This window comes from Myotis lucifugus, unplaced genomic scaffold, assembly GCF_000147115.1.
Source record: "Myotis lucifugus unplaced genomic scaffold, Myoluc2.0 scaffold_0, whole genome shotgun sequence".
Classification (NCBI taxonomy): Eukaryota; Metazoa; Chordata; class Mammalia; order Chiroptera; family Vespertilionidae; genus Myotis; species Myotis lucifugus.
Genome location: NW_005871048.1, coordinates 64,924,921 through 64,936,071, shown reverse-complemented (window position 1 = coordinate 64,936,071; position 11,151 = coordinate 64,924,921).

Sequence of the window (11,151 nt, the reverse complement as noted above, 5' to 3'; positions counted from 1 at the left end):
CCGTCTGCTCTTGTGACCTGGTTCGCATACCTCTCGCCTTCTCAAGCACTTGGCGATGACAGCTATCCTTTCCCCGAACCAGTCTCGTCTTGCTGGACAGAGTTCAAACATGCCTAATGTCTTTAGAAAAGCTATCTCTCTTGGTTGGACCTTTGACAGTACAGCTGCCCAATGAGGTTCGGCACCTCACTCGTGTCACACACCCTCCCCCCCACCCCCACCCTGCCAACCTAGTCCAATCCATCTGGCTGTCATCCAGGTTGCTACAAAGAGGCTGGCCCCAACCATGGACACTTCTGTTGTCAAGGTTGCTCATGACCTCCAAGCTGCCCAATCCAATGGTCAACCTTCAGCTCTCATCCCACCTGACCTCAGCAGCGTTTGACCTGGCTGACGGTCCCCCTTCTCCTTAGTTTCTGGGATGCCACATAGCTACCCAGCACCCAGTGTTGGAGCGACCTTGGCTGCTAAATCTCAGTAGGGTTGGCTGGCTCCTGTTCGCGATTTCTAAACCTTTGAGTATCCCAAGGCTCAACACCAGCTCTCTTCTCTATCTCGACTGTCTCAGTGGGCGCATGCAGACCCAGGGGCATGACTATCATCCAAACCCTCATGGATGCCAAATCTGCAAACCCATTTCTCAATTCCTGCCCCTCCCCTAAGCTCCAGACTCACACCCCACCCCGCCTCCTTGGCCTCTTTACCTTGTATGTCTAACACAGCGTTGCCAACTCTGCATCACAGTGCACAGAGAAATGAGCATACCATACGTTGATCTTGGACTTTCCCTCTCACATTTAGATATAATTAATATCTAAATGTGAGAGGCAGGATAGCTGTTGGCCAGGTGGCAGTAATGATAATAGTCATCCCTGTCGTGCACTCACATCAAAACTTGCAGACAGGTATCAGTAGTTTGGAAGAAAATCCTGAAGTCGGTAGTGGAACACTCCTTAAGAGAGACAGCATGGCCAACACTCTTGAAGGAGAAGAGCAAGAAAAGTTACAGATACCGACCTGGATTCGGAATGAAAAGAAGCTTTAAGAACACCTAATCAACTGATCTTACGAATATTTTTAATGTATGTGCAATAGTGCTGTATGGTTAAAACATCATGTTTTAATAAGTCAAACTATTACTAAGAAGTATAAAATAAAAATTCCATGTTAGAAAACATTGTTTTTGTTTATTTGGCAGTATTTCCCCCCTGTGGTACATAAAGTTGCAGGTTATGTTTGATGGCATCTTCTATTTAATGGCATATGGTATTTCTAGGGAACCCTGGGATAAAAGAAGGATCTTTCTGAGGAAGGAGCCAAGCTAAGGAAAGGCCCCAATAGCCCCAGACACCACTGGGCTTCCCTAAGGCATGAGAGAATCCATATCTTTGCCTGAGACCTGGTCTGGGGCTACAGTGATGGGGACACTGGTGTAAGAGCCATGTCTAGTTTCACAAGTTCAAAGCAGAACTCCCGATTCACCCACCAACCCACAAATACCTTCCCATCTAGAATAAATCCCACACTTCTCATTACAGTGTGGAGCATCTGTCTAATGAACATTCCTATTGAAGAAAATACTGTTGTTTAAGGAACATAGCTTGAAAAAACAACAACCATATTTCCAGTCTCCCTGGCCATCTTTCCCACTGTATTCCCAGCAATCAAACACAGAGTGGGCACAGAAAAAACGTTCAGTAGATATTCTCCCCCATAATTGTGGAGCACAGGTACATTTAATTTCTTACCACTGTTACCTAGTGGAGGAGCTGCAAGTAAGGACAGAGAATGAAAAATATAGTACAGAGTATGGAGATAGCATTAATACAGGAGGCCACTGATCATTGTGAGCATGTTTGTGTGTGTGTGTGCATGAGTGTGCATGTGTGTGCACGTGGGTGTGTCCAGTCCTAGATGCTGAGGATAAATGTCAGTCACCACCCAATGGAAACTTCCTATGTGGACATGCACACTCAATAGATATTTTCAGAATTGCTGAGTGAATAATCCTATGTGAAGCTCACTATAACTGAAAGTGAGGCAGATTAACTCATTTTACCAAGAAAAACAAAAGCCTGTTGGACTTAGGTGGGACACAACTTCTGGGACCAGAAGACAGATTTCAAGGCCCAACCACATGTTCCCCATTGTTGGCTGCCTTCTGAGTAGAATTTTGGGAGCTGCTTCCCCTTCTCTATGTAGACTGTTTTCTAACCCCAAATGGTGCTGAATCTAAGCTACTACTTAATGTGAATGCTGTAAGCACTGGAAAAAGTACTCAAAGAATAAACAGAAAATGCAGATTCTCTTTTCATAACCTTGGCTACATCACTGAAACTTTCTGAGCCTCAGTTTCCTTCTCCTCCTTCAGGGATGGTGTTAGAATTCAAGACCAACTAAGTGTCAAATACAAGCTCGTCTGCAACATCCCATTCACTCCCCACAAGATCCTGACATGAGGGCTTCTCCCCTGCCACCCCCCACCCCCATGGAGGAATGGAGCCTGTAAGCACAGGGTCTGGTAGCCCGTGTGGGGAGACCAGAGAGAACCAGCTCTCTCCATCACCTTGGTTGCACATTTGGAAGTGCTTTGTAAACCATAATATACTATAGAATGTACTGTTCTTACTGCAAAGGGAGTTTTCATCAACATTCATGAAATACACGCATTGGTCCATGGCTTATTAAAATAACCCCACCCACCTATCAACCAGTTTGATGAACATTGCTTTCTTATTCCGGGCTGACCCATATGTTCTGTTCTCTTGTGCTGTTGTCCAATGGGTTTACATTCCTATTAACCACACAAAATTCTCTCCCATTGTTGATATTGCTCAGAAAGGGAGGGCAGCAGTCATTCTTAACTTTGCTTTGTAAAAGTCAGGATATTTCTTATTATTTTATGGAAGTTTTAATAATGTCATAGTAAATATAACTTATTTAACAGCCACACATACACATACAACACTTGAACAGGATATGCATGTCCCAAAGTAAAAAATGATAAGATAAGACAGGTCTTACGCACGCGCACGCACACACACACACACACACACACACACACACACAGTGTCACTGGTGTCACTGGGCTTCACCTTGTCAGTCAGTCACAGGGTAATTAAGAAGCACGTTGAGGCATTTCTTGTTATTAATCCTCATCTGAGGATATTTACCCATTGATTTTAGAGAGAGTGGAAAGGAGAGGGAGAGACAGATAGAAACATTAATGTGAGAGAGACACATTGATTGGTTGCCTCTTACATGGGCCCCAACCAGGGCCAGGGATTAAACTGCAACTGGTACGTGCCCTTGACTGGAATTGAACCCGATACCCTTCAATCCTTGGGCTGATGCTCTATCCACTGATGAAAAGCATTTTTTAAAAGTAATTCCATACCTCATAATGGACATGAAGGTCAAGTTTAGTCACATAGATCAGTTATCCTTTAGCTAAGGGTAGTTGAAGAAAAATATAACCAGCCTTAATTGTGGCAAAATATTCCTCTTATCTTTATTTGGAAGTTAGAAACTGCAAAAAAGATGAGGGTATTGAAACCATGACTACTGATTTCCTGCAGAATTGCAAATGCTATGTAAGTTATTTATGAAAAATGTGCTTTAGCAGAGAAATGGGGGTGGGGATCGTTTGATTTCTGGCTCTTTTGCTGAGTCATTATTTGACCTGGTGCAGGCTACTTTCACTCTCTGGTTATAGTTCCATAGTGGAGGCAATAATACCAATCATACATGGGATTCAAGTAGTTATTCAATATTATGTCTTAGCATTTATCTCCTTGTATAAAATTTCTTGCAAGAGTATATGAATTGTTATAAGTTTAACACATAAACATGACAAAAACATTGAGAACAAAGAGGCTTTCCGCAAGATAAAATCATCCCTAGGGAGTCTGAAATCTGAAATGGAAAAATAACTTATTTTTGTTGGCTTTTTCCAAAAATGAATCTATCCAGAACTCAGTGGTACTAGGATATTATTTTACCCTTTTCCCCTTAAATTTTTTTTCAAAAGGCTCTTTAGGAATGGTGGAAGTGATCAGGTTTCATGGGAGGGGGAGTATGGACTTGAGCCTTGAAGGTTGAGCAGGACTCCTTTTTGGTTGTCAGGAAGTAACAGATCTGTACAATGAAAACTGCAAGGCTTTTGAGGAAAGAAATTGAAGAAGACACAAACACATGGAATGATACCTCATGTTTATGGATCAGAAGAATTAATGTTGTTAAAGTGTCCACGCTACCCAAAGGCATCTATAGATTCAATGCAATTCCTATCAAAATTCTACTGGCATTTTTCACAGAAATAGAAAAAAACTCCCCACACAATTCACATATTTTTAAGCAAAGCATGGTTAGATATCTTAAACAGTAGGCTGTTGGTCATTCCCCCCCACCCCCCGTCCCCCCTCTGAAGCTGCATGTTGTGCCTTCATCAATAGGCCATGTGTATCTTGATCACTTTGGGCCTTCATCAATAGGCCATGTGGATCTTGATCACTTTGAAGTAAACACTTTTTATGAATATAATGCCCAATGCTCCTCAATGACCCTACATGCATTAGAATCTACCACTTACAACTTTCTTTGTATGCAGCCTCCAGGCTCCCCCTCCACAAAAGGGTAAAGATTCTTTGTAACTATCTCATCTTTTAGATTATCTCTCAATTTATGTTTGCTTCTCTCACTGTTAATTATCTCTCAATTTCTGTTTGTCTGATGTTTCTCTCACTGTTAAACAGGGGTTCTGCTTTTTGGGGAGGAAGGCCATAGAAGTGAAGTGTCATTTTCATCACAAGATATTAAGGGTACAGACATGCCATCAAGATGACTTCTCATGGAGGATGTTAATCTTAATAACTTTGCTGCTAGAAAGAATTCTAAGTATGGCTATTTTATAGATTTAAGGTAATTCATTGTTGTGTTCAGCATTTTGTTAGAAACCAGTGTGAACATGGGCTACCTTCTAGTTGCCCAATAATTGATGGGTCTCTGTTACAAGCATATACCTGAGTGTGATTTTTGGAGGATACCTTTGGGCACTTCCCAACTCAGTTTTACTCTCACTGATCTGGAGTTATAGATGGCAAACATGTTTGCTAACAAATGTAAAGCTTATTTTCCCTGCTGAAATGATCTGGGTTTCTTTGTAAACCATCTTTCTTCTCAGGCAAGTGATTTCATGATTTCACATAATTGATTGATTGATTCCATTCAGGCTGAAGTATCTGTGTGACGTCGCAGACTAAAGAAGGTCATAAATAATGACTTTGGTCGCCAGCTTAGTTTTCATCATGTTTGCAGAAAAGCCCGTTCTGTTCTTGCTCAAGTTTTAGAAAAAGGTTCAAGCTTGAGAAACACGATTCCTGTTAATCCAGATGAGAAGAAATCCCAGGCCCATCCCTCAGGTTTGGAAGAGCCCTCCAAGGCACCATTCAGAGCTTTTTCACCAACATAAACTAATAAACTGCCTTTGGCCGTGGAAAAGATGAAGGAAAATATACAAGCGCCAGCACTCGCAGGAGACTTGCGACGTGACTATTCATCCTCTTAACAAAGAGCCATGGAGCATCTGGGTAAAGAGAAATTATGCTTAAGCAGTTCCTTGCAGGGTCCGCGGGAAAAGGTAAAACTTGATGTGACATTGCTCCCACAAATAATTGAGAGTAACATGCTGGGCCAGGGCAGGGTGGGTCTGGCTTATTTACTGCTCCCTATCTCTTAAGGGTGTGCTCTCCTCCGCTCCCGACCCCTCCCCTCTCCTCCTCTCTTCTCTCCTTTCTTTTCAGAAAGAGAAAAGAACCCTGAGTATTTACTGGAATATTTTCAAAATAATGGAGGAACCCACAAAATTAAGGTGGGGCTCCTGCAGCCTCTGGGAGGAGGGAAACACCAATACCTGACCTTCTCTCTCTAGCTCGCTGTCAGAGGGGGACTCCCGTGGTGGTTGGCTAGGCCACCGTGCCCTGATATTTGGTCAAATGTTATTCTACATGTTTCTGTGAAGGTATTGGTCTTTATTATCCATGAATGAGTGAGATCATGTGGTATTTTTCCTTCATTGACTGGCTTGTTTCACTGAAGGCCTCAAGAGGAAAGAACTGAACTCCCAGAAAAAGAGGGAATTCTGACAGCAGGATTCCTTCAAAATCAAACTGTAACTCTTTCCTGGGTTCCAGCCTGCAGGCTTATCCTGAGGGTTTTGAACTTACCAGTCCAAATGCATGAGCCAATTTCTTAAAAAATAAACCTCTCTATCTTTCTGTAGATCTATAGATCTCTCTCTCTCTCTCTCTCTCTCTCTCTCTCTCTCTCTCAATCTCTCTTGCAATCTCTCTCCCATCCATCTATCTACCTATCTATCTATAATTGGTTCTGCTTCTCTGGAGACCCCTAATGCCCTCAGCTACAGCTATTTTCACTCCCTGAATCTCCATTGAAGATCTGATTCAGAAGCAGGAAATATCCTTGGGCCTCATTCTTTAATTCAGGTGCTATGCGCTAGCTGACCTTGCTGGGTGCTCATAAATAAACTGAAGTGGATAGAACCTTTACATCCCAGTGAGCTAAAGGAGGAGCCCTGTTAATTAAATAATCAGTGTGAGAAGATATCAAGTAACATTAAATTTGACTATCTCTGTTATTTATCATGAAACATTACTAATTCATTTCGTCAGCGTTTTCCAGAATCTGATGTCAAGAGATGAGGATACTCCTGTTGGCTATTGTTTTCTCATTGAGAATGTAATCCTTTAACCCCATTCCTTGTGTAACACCAAGTTGTAGCATACAGTTAAGAGAATTGCATCAAGTACGAAACCTACCCCTTGTAGGGGATAGTCTTAGTTCATAAATCGTGCTGCCTATTAATGACTTAAGCTGCAAAATGACCTGACAGGCCTTGTATTAATTTAACTCGCCACCATAGATTATATATCTTATGTAAATTCTCTAGCTTGTCAGAAGCTTCTCAGACCTCGTGGGTCTAGTTTTTCTTCTTTGTGCACTTGCAAACTGTACATAAATCAACAGCAATGCCTCTACTGGATTCATCACACAGTGGAAAGTCTTGCTCTCCCCTCCCCTTCTCCTCCTGGCCACCCTCCTTTCTGATTCTACCTTGCTGGCTTTTCTGATATATAGTCTGCTCTGCACCATCAGAGCCAATGCTCCCTGCAGGCCTTCTCCACAAACTGCTCTGCTTTTACCCAGGCTCCCTGCTGTTCGTTCCCTGCTTCTCCGCCTTTCACTGGAGCTTGCTGGAGAACTGAGTGGTCCTCAAGGTTCCAGGTAGCAATCTGGTGCTGCTCCTGTAGCGGAGAGAGGGAAAGAAACCATGGCCTTACCATCTACTCATGTGAGGTGATGCTGGTGGACTGATGTTGGCCCTGAGCCTCCCTCCTGGGGCCTCTGTCTTGCTCCTACCACCCAGGGTTGTAGTGGCAGGAAGAGGAAGCCACAGTTGGCTGCGGGGCTCTGAGGGTAAATCTAGAAATCTCAAGACTAGGAAGGGGTTTATTGATTTTGTTGTCATCATAATTAGCTAGTTTATTAATATTAATAATAGGAAGAGAGTAAAGAGGAGGCCAGACATTATAAAGATGATCATCTGGGCAGCTTCACCAGGAAGCTGCAGTGTCATGCTCCTCTGGTAACCAATGGTCCATTCCCTGCAGATCACTGGGGAAAGGGATTGAACAAAGGGGGAGATGGGTGCATGTGCAGTGAAGTCTGGGTGACGCAGGGAGGTGCTTGCCTGTCAGTTGAGCCTGGGAAAAGATAATTAGCTAGGAGGGTGGAGCCACTGCAAACCTGCGAACTCTTGGAAGGGTAAAGTCCCCAGGTAAAGAGTTCCTTTCTTCTTGCCTTCTCATTTTCCCCTACTCTTTCTTGCTCTGTGACTTGCACTCGCTCGCCATGTGGCCTTAAGCAGCTGCATGGTCAATGGCCATGCAGACACCACACACAAGGGACTGCAGCTGGGAACACAGCTAAGCTATCCAGATGCTGGACTGTAGTGTACTTTGATATGGAGCAGCAGTTCCGGGCAGCTGCCTTAATTCTGGCCCTGCTGAAGACAAGATTGAAATTTTCCAGGGTGGGATGAATGGAGATGGGACCTTAGAAGGGAACTCCCTTAATTTTACATCATCAATAAAGCTTTCCACAAAACTCCATCCTCCTGTGGGGGCCTCAGGAAATTCTTTTCGCCGAGGTACCCCAAGAACTTCACTTCCACCAATAATAATTTTATAGCTATTATATAGGGTGCCCCAAAATTCACGCAAGATTTGAATTTTGCATGAGCATTAATAACAACAACAACAAAAAATAAAAGCCTAATTTTACTTGGTTTATTGAATCAGATTCTAATATCTGTTGCCCTTTGATTTCAATCCCTTCAATTTGATAAGCATTACCAAGTACCAATTATGGCCCAGGAGCAGGGACAATGAAGACCAATGAAGACCACGGCTTTGTGTATGTGCCAGCAAAGCCATGGAGGCCATTTACCTGATGTGCTATTCCATACATAACCCTATACTGTATACTTTATGAATCAATAAAAATTTACAATTTTTTATTATAAACCTGTGTTTTCTATCAAAATTACTTCTTGCGTGAATTTTGGGACACCCTATAGATATTATTTCACTGAACAAAGATTTTTGAGGTTTTACTCTATACCAGGCACTTTTCTAGAAGTTGAAGATGAAGCCTCAGCTTTCTGAGTGCTTAGCTTCTGGTCTATTGGAGGCCAAAACTGTGGCAAGTGGAGGTAGGCTTCCAATATTGTCCTCTAAAAGAAACTGAAATGCTGGCTAACTCCCCACTTTCTGAAACTTTGGGATGTTACTATGTGTGTTGTTGCTACAGAAATACTACATAGAATTCCTTGGGACACATTTTAAAAGATAAAGTTTCTGGTTCCCTGTTCATGGACAGACAAGATCTTTCAGGAAGAAACTTGGGGTGGGAGGGATTGCCTTGCAGACACCTAATCCCTTCAGGTGTTGCTCCTGCCCCGGTAGTTAGGGCAAGGCTGGTGGTGAGAGTATGCCATCCTCTGGAGCAGGGGTGGGCCAATGGTGTGCACAAACCAAGTCCAGCCTACCACCTTTGTGTGATAGTTTTACTGAAATAACCACATGCATTCATCACCTATCGTCTCTGGCTGCTTTCATGCTACAGTGGCAGAGCTGAGTGGCTGCAGCAGATATGATACGAGCTGCTGATCCTAAATATTTATTATTTGGTCCTTGGCCAAAAGTTTGCAGACTCCTTCGCCAGAGCAATGGTTCTCAAAGTGTGGTCTCTGGACTAGCGCCATCTGCATCACCTGCAACCTTGCAAAGAAATGCAAGTTTTCACCTTACCCTACATCTACGCCATCAGGAACTCTGGGGTTGGGGCCCAGCAAGTTGTGATTCTGATTCATGCCAAAGTTTAAGAGCCACTGAACATATAATTTCCCCTATAATTTTTAGGGAATGATAGCCTACCAGCAAGTCAAAGCCCCACAGCACTTTCTGAATTCTGATATCTCCTTATCAGAAAGTAATTGTTCCATGTGGAGATGCATTGGCTGAGGCCTTTTAAGAGAAGCTGTACGTAATGGCATTAATGATTAAGAATTGTGCTTGCTGAAACCAGTTTGGCTCAGTGGATAGAGCATCGGCCTGCGGACTGAAGAGTCCCAGGTTCGATTCCGGTCAAGGGCATGTACCTGAGTTGTGGGCACATCCCCAGTAGGAGATGTGCAGGAGGCAGCTGATCGATGTTTCTCTCATCGATGTTTCTAACTCTCTATCTCTCTCCCTTCCCCTCTGTAAAAAATCAATAAAATATATTTAAAAAAAAGAATTGTACTCACTGCAGAAAGGATTATTAGCTGATTTTATAACACTTATGAGGACTAATATTTAGCTCATTGATTTATGAATGACACATCAATGTTCCCTTTTAAAGTTAAATCTCTTTAAATTAATTTTGATCACAGCTGAGGGGATGACGTTGACTGATTATGCATATCCACATGCTATGATTACAGATAACTCCCTGCGTGGTCCTACGAGGCCATATAGGAGTCTGATTACAGATTCCGTGCAAGTCCTGAGAAAGGCCTAGAGGAGCTGTGATGCTGCCTCTGGGGCTGCTGACTCCTGCCCACCATTACCCACATCTAAAGAGTAAGAAAATCTGCGTCTGGGGCACAGTGGGCTTAAATGTTTGGATTTCTGAAATGCAGTGTAAATGATGGTATGAAAGGTAAATGCCAAGAAGAGCCTTCAGCCTGATGTTTGGAAGAATATATTTCCTGGTTATGTGGGTGAATGATGAGTGAAAAGATTCCATCAGAACTTTTTTTTTTGGGGGGGGGGACAGTTCATTGAGATATAATTGACATACCACACTGTATAAATGTAATGTGTACAGCATAATGATTTGACTTACATATATTGTAAAGTGATTACAATAAGTTTAGTTGGCATCCATCATCTCATATAGATACTGAAAAAAAAAAGAAAACCAAATTTTTTCCTTGTGATGAGAACTCTTAGACTCTACTCTCTTAATGTTTTAATACACCATAGAGGAGTGTTGACTACAGTCATTACGATGTACATTTCATCAAACTTCTTTGAACTTGTGACTTGCCTGACTCTTTGTTCCCAGGCACTCAGACTTGAAAGCCTTCATGACCAAGCCTCTTCCTCTACCTTCATTTCAGGTTTAATAGTTATTATGATGAGCCTTTTCTTTCATTCACATTAACTGTGTCCCCAAAACAGATGGGATTTTCATGGTCAGCCCAGTTGTGTGTGTGTGTGTGTGTGTGTGTGTGTGTGTGTGTGTGTCATTAACTAAAAAAAAATGAATGGCACCACTGTTGTTCATGATCAGGTAGAAATTCATCATTAGGATGGGGAAGGCAAGATTGCAGGCAATTTCAAGTCTTACTACCCTCACACCATTGATTCAATAGTCACACAATTTATATTGTGATTATAGGCAACAGGAGAATTGACAGGTCATCTGTTCTTTGCTTGTATGGTGACTGTCAATATGGACTCCATATAACTTTCAATTGTTAACATTTTATCACATCTACTTCAAATTTGTGTTTTTAAAAGTGAT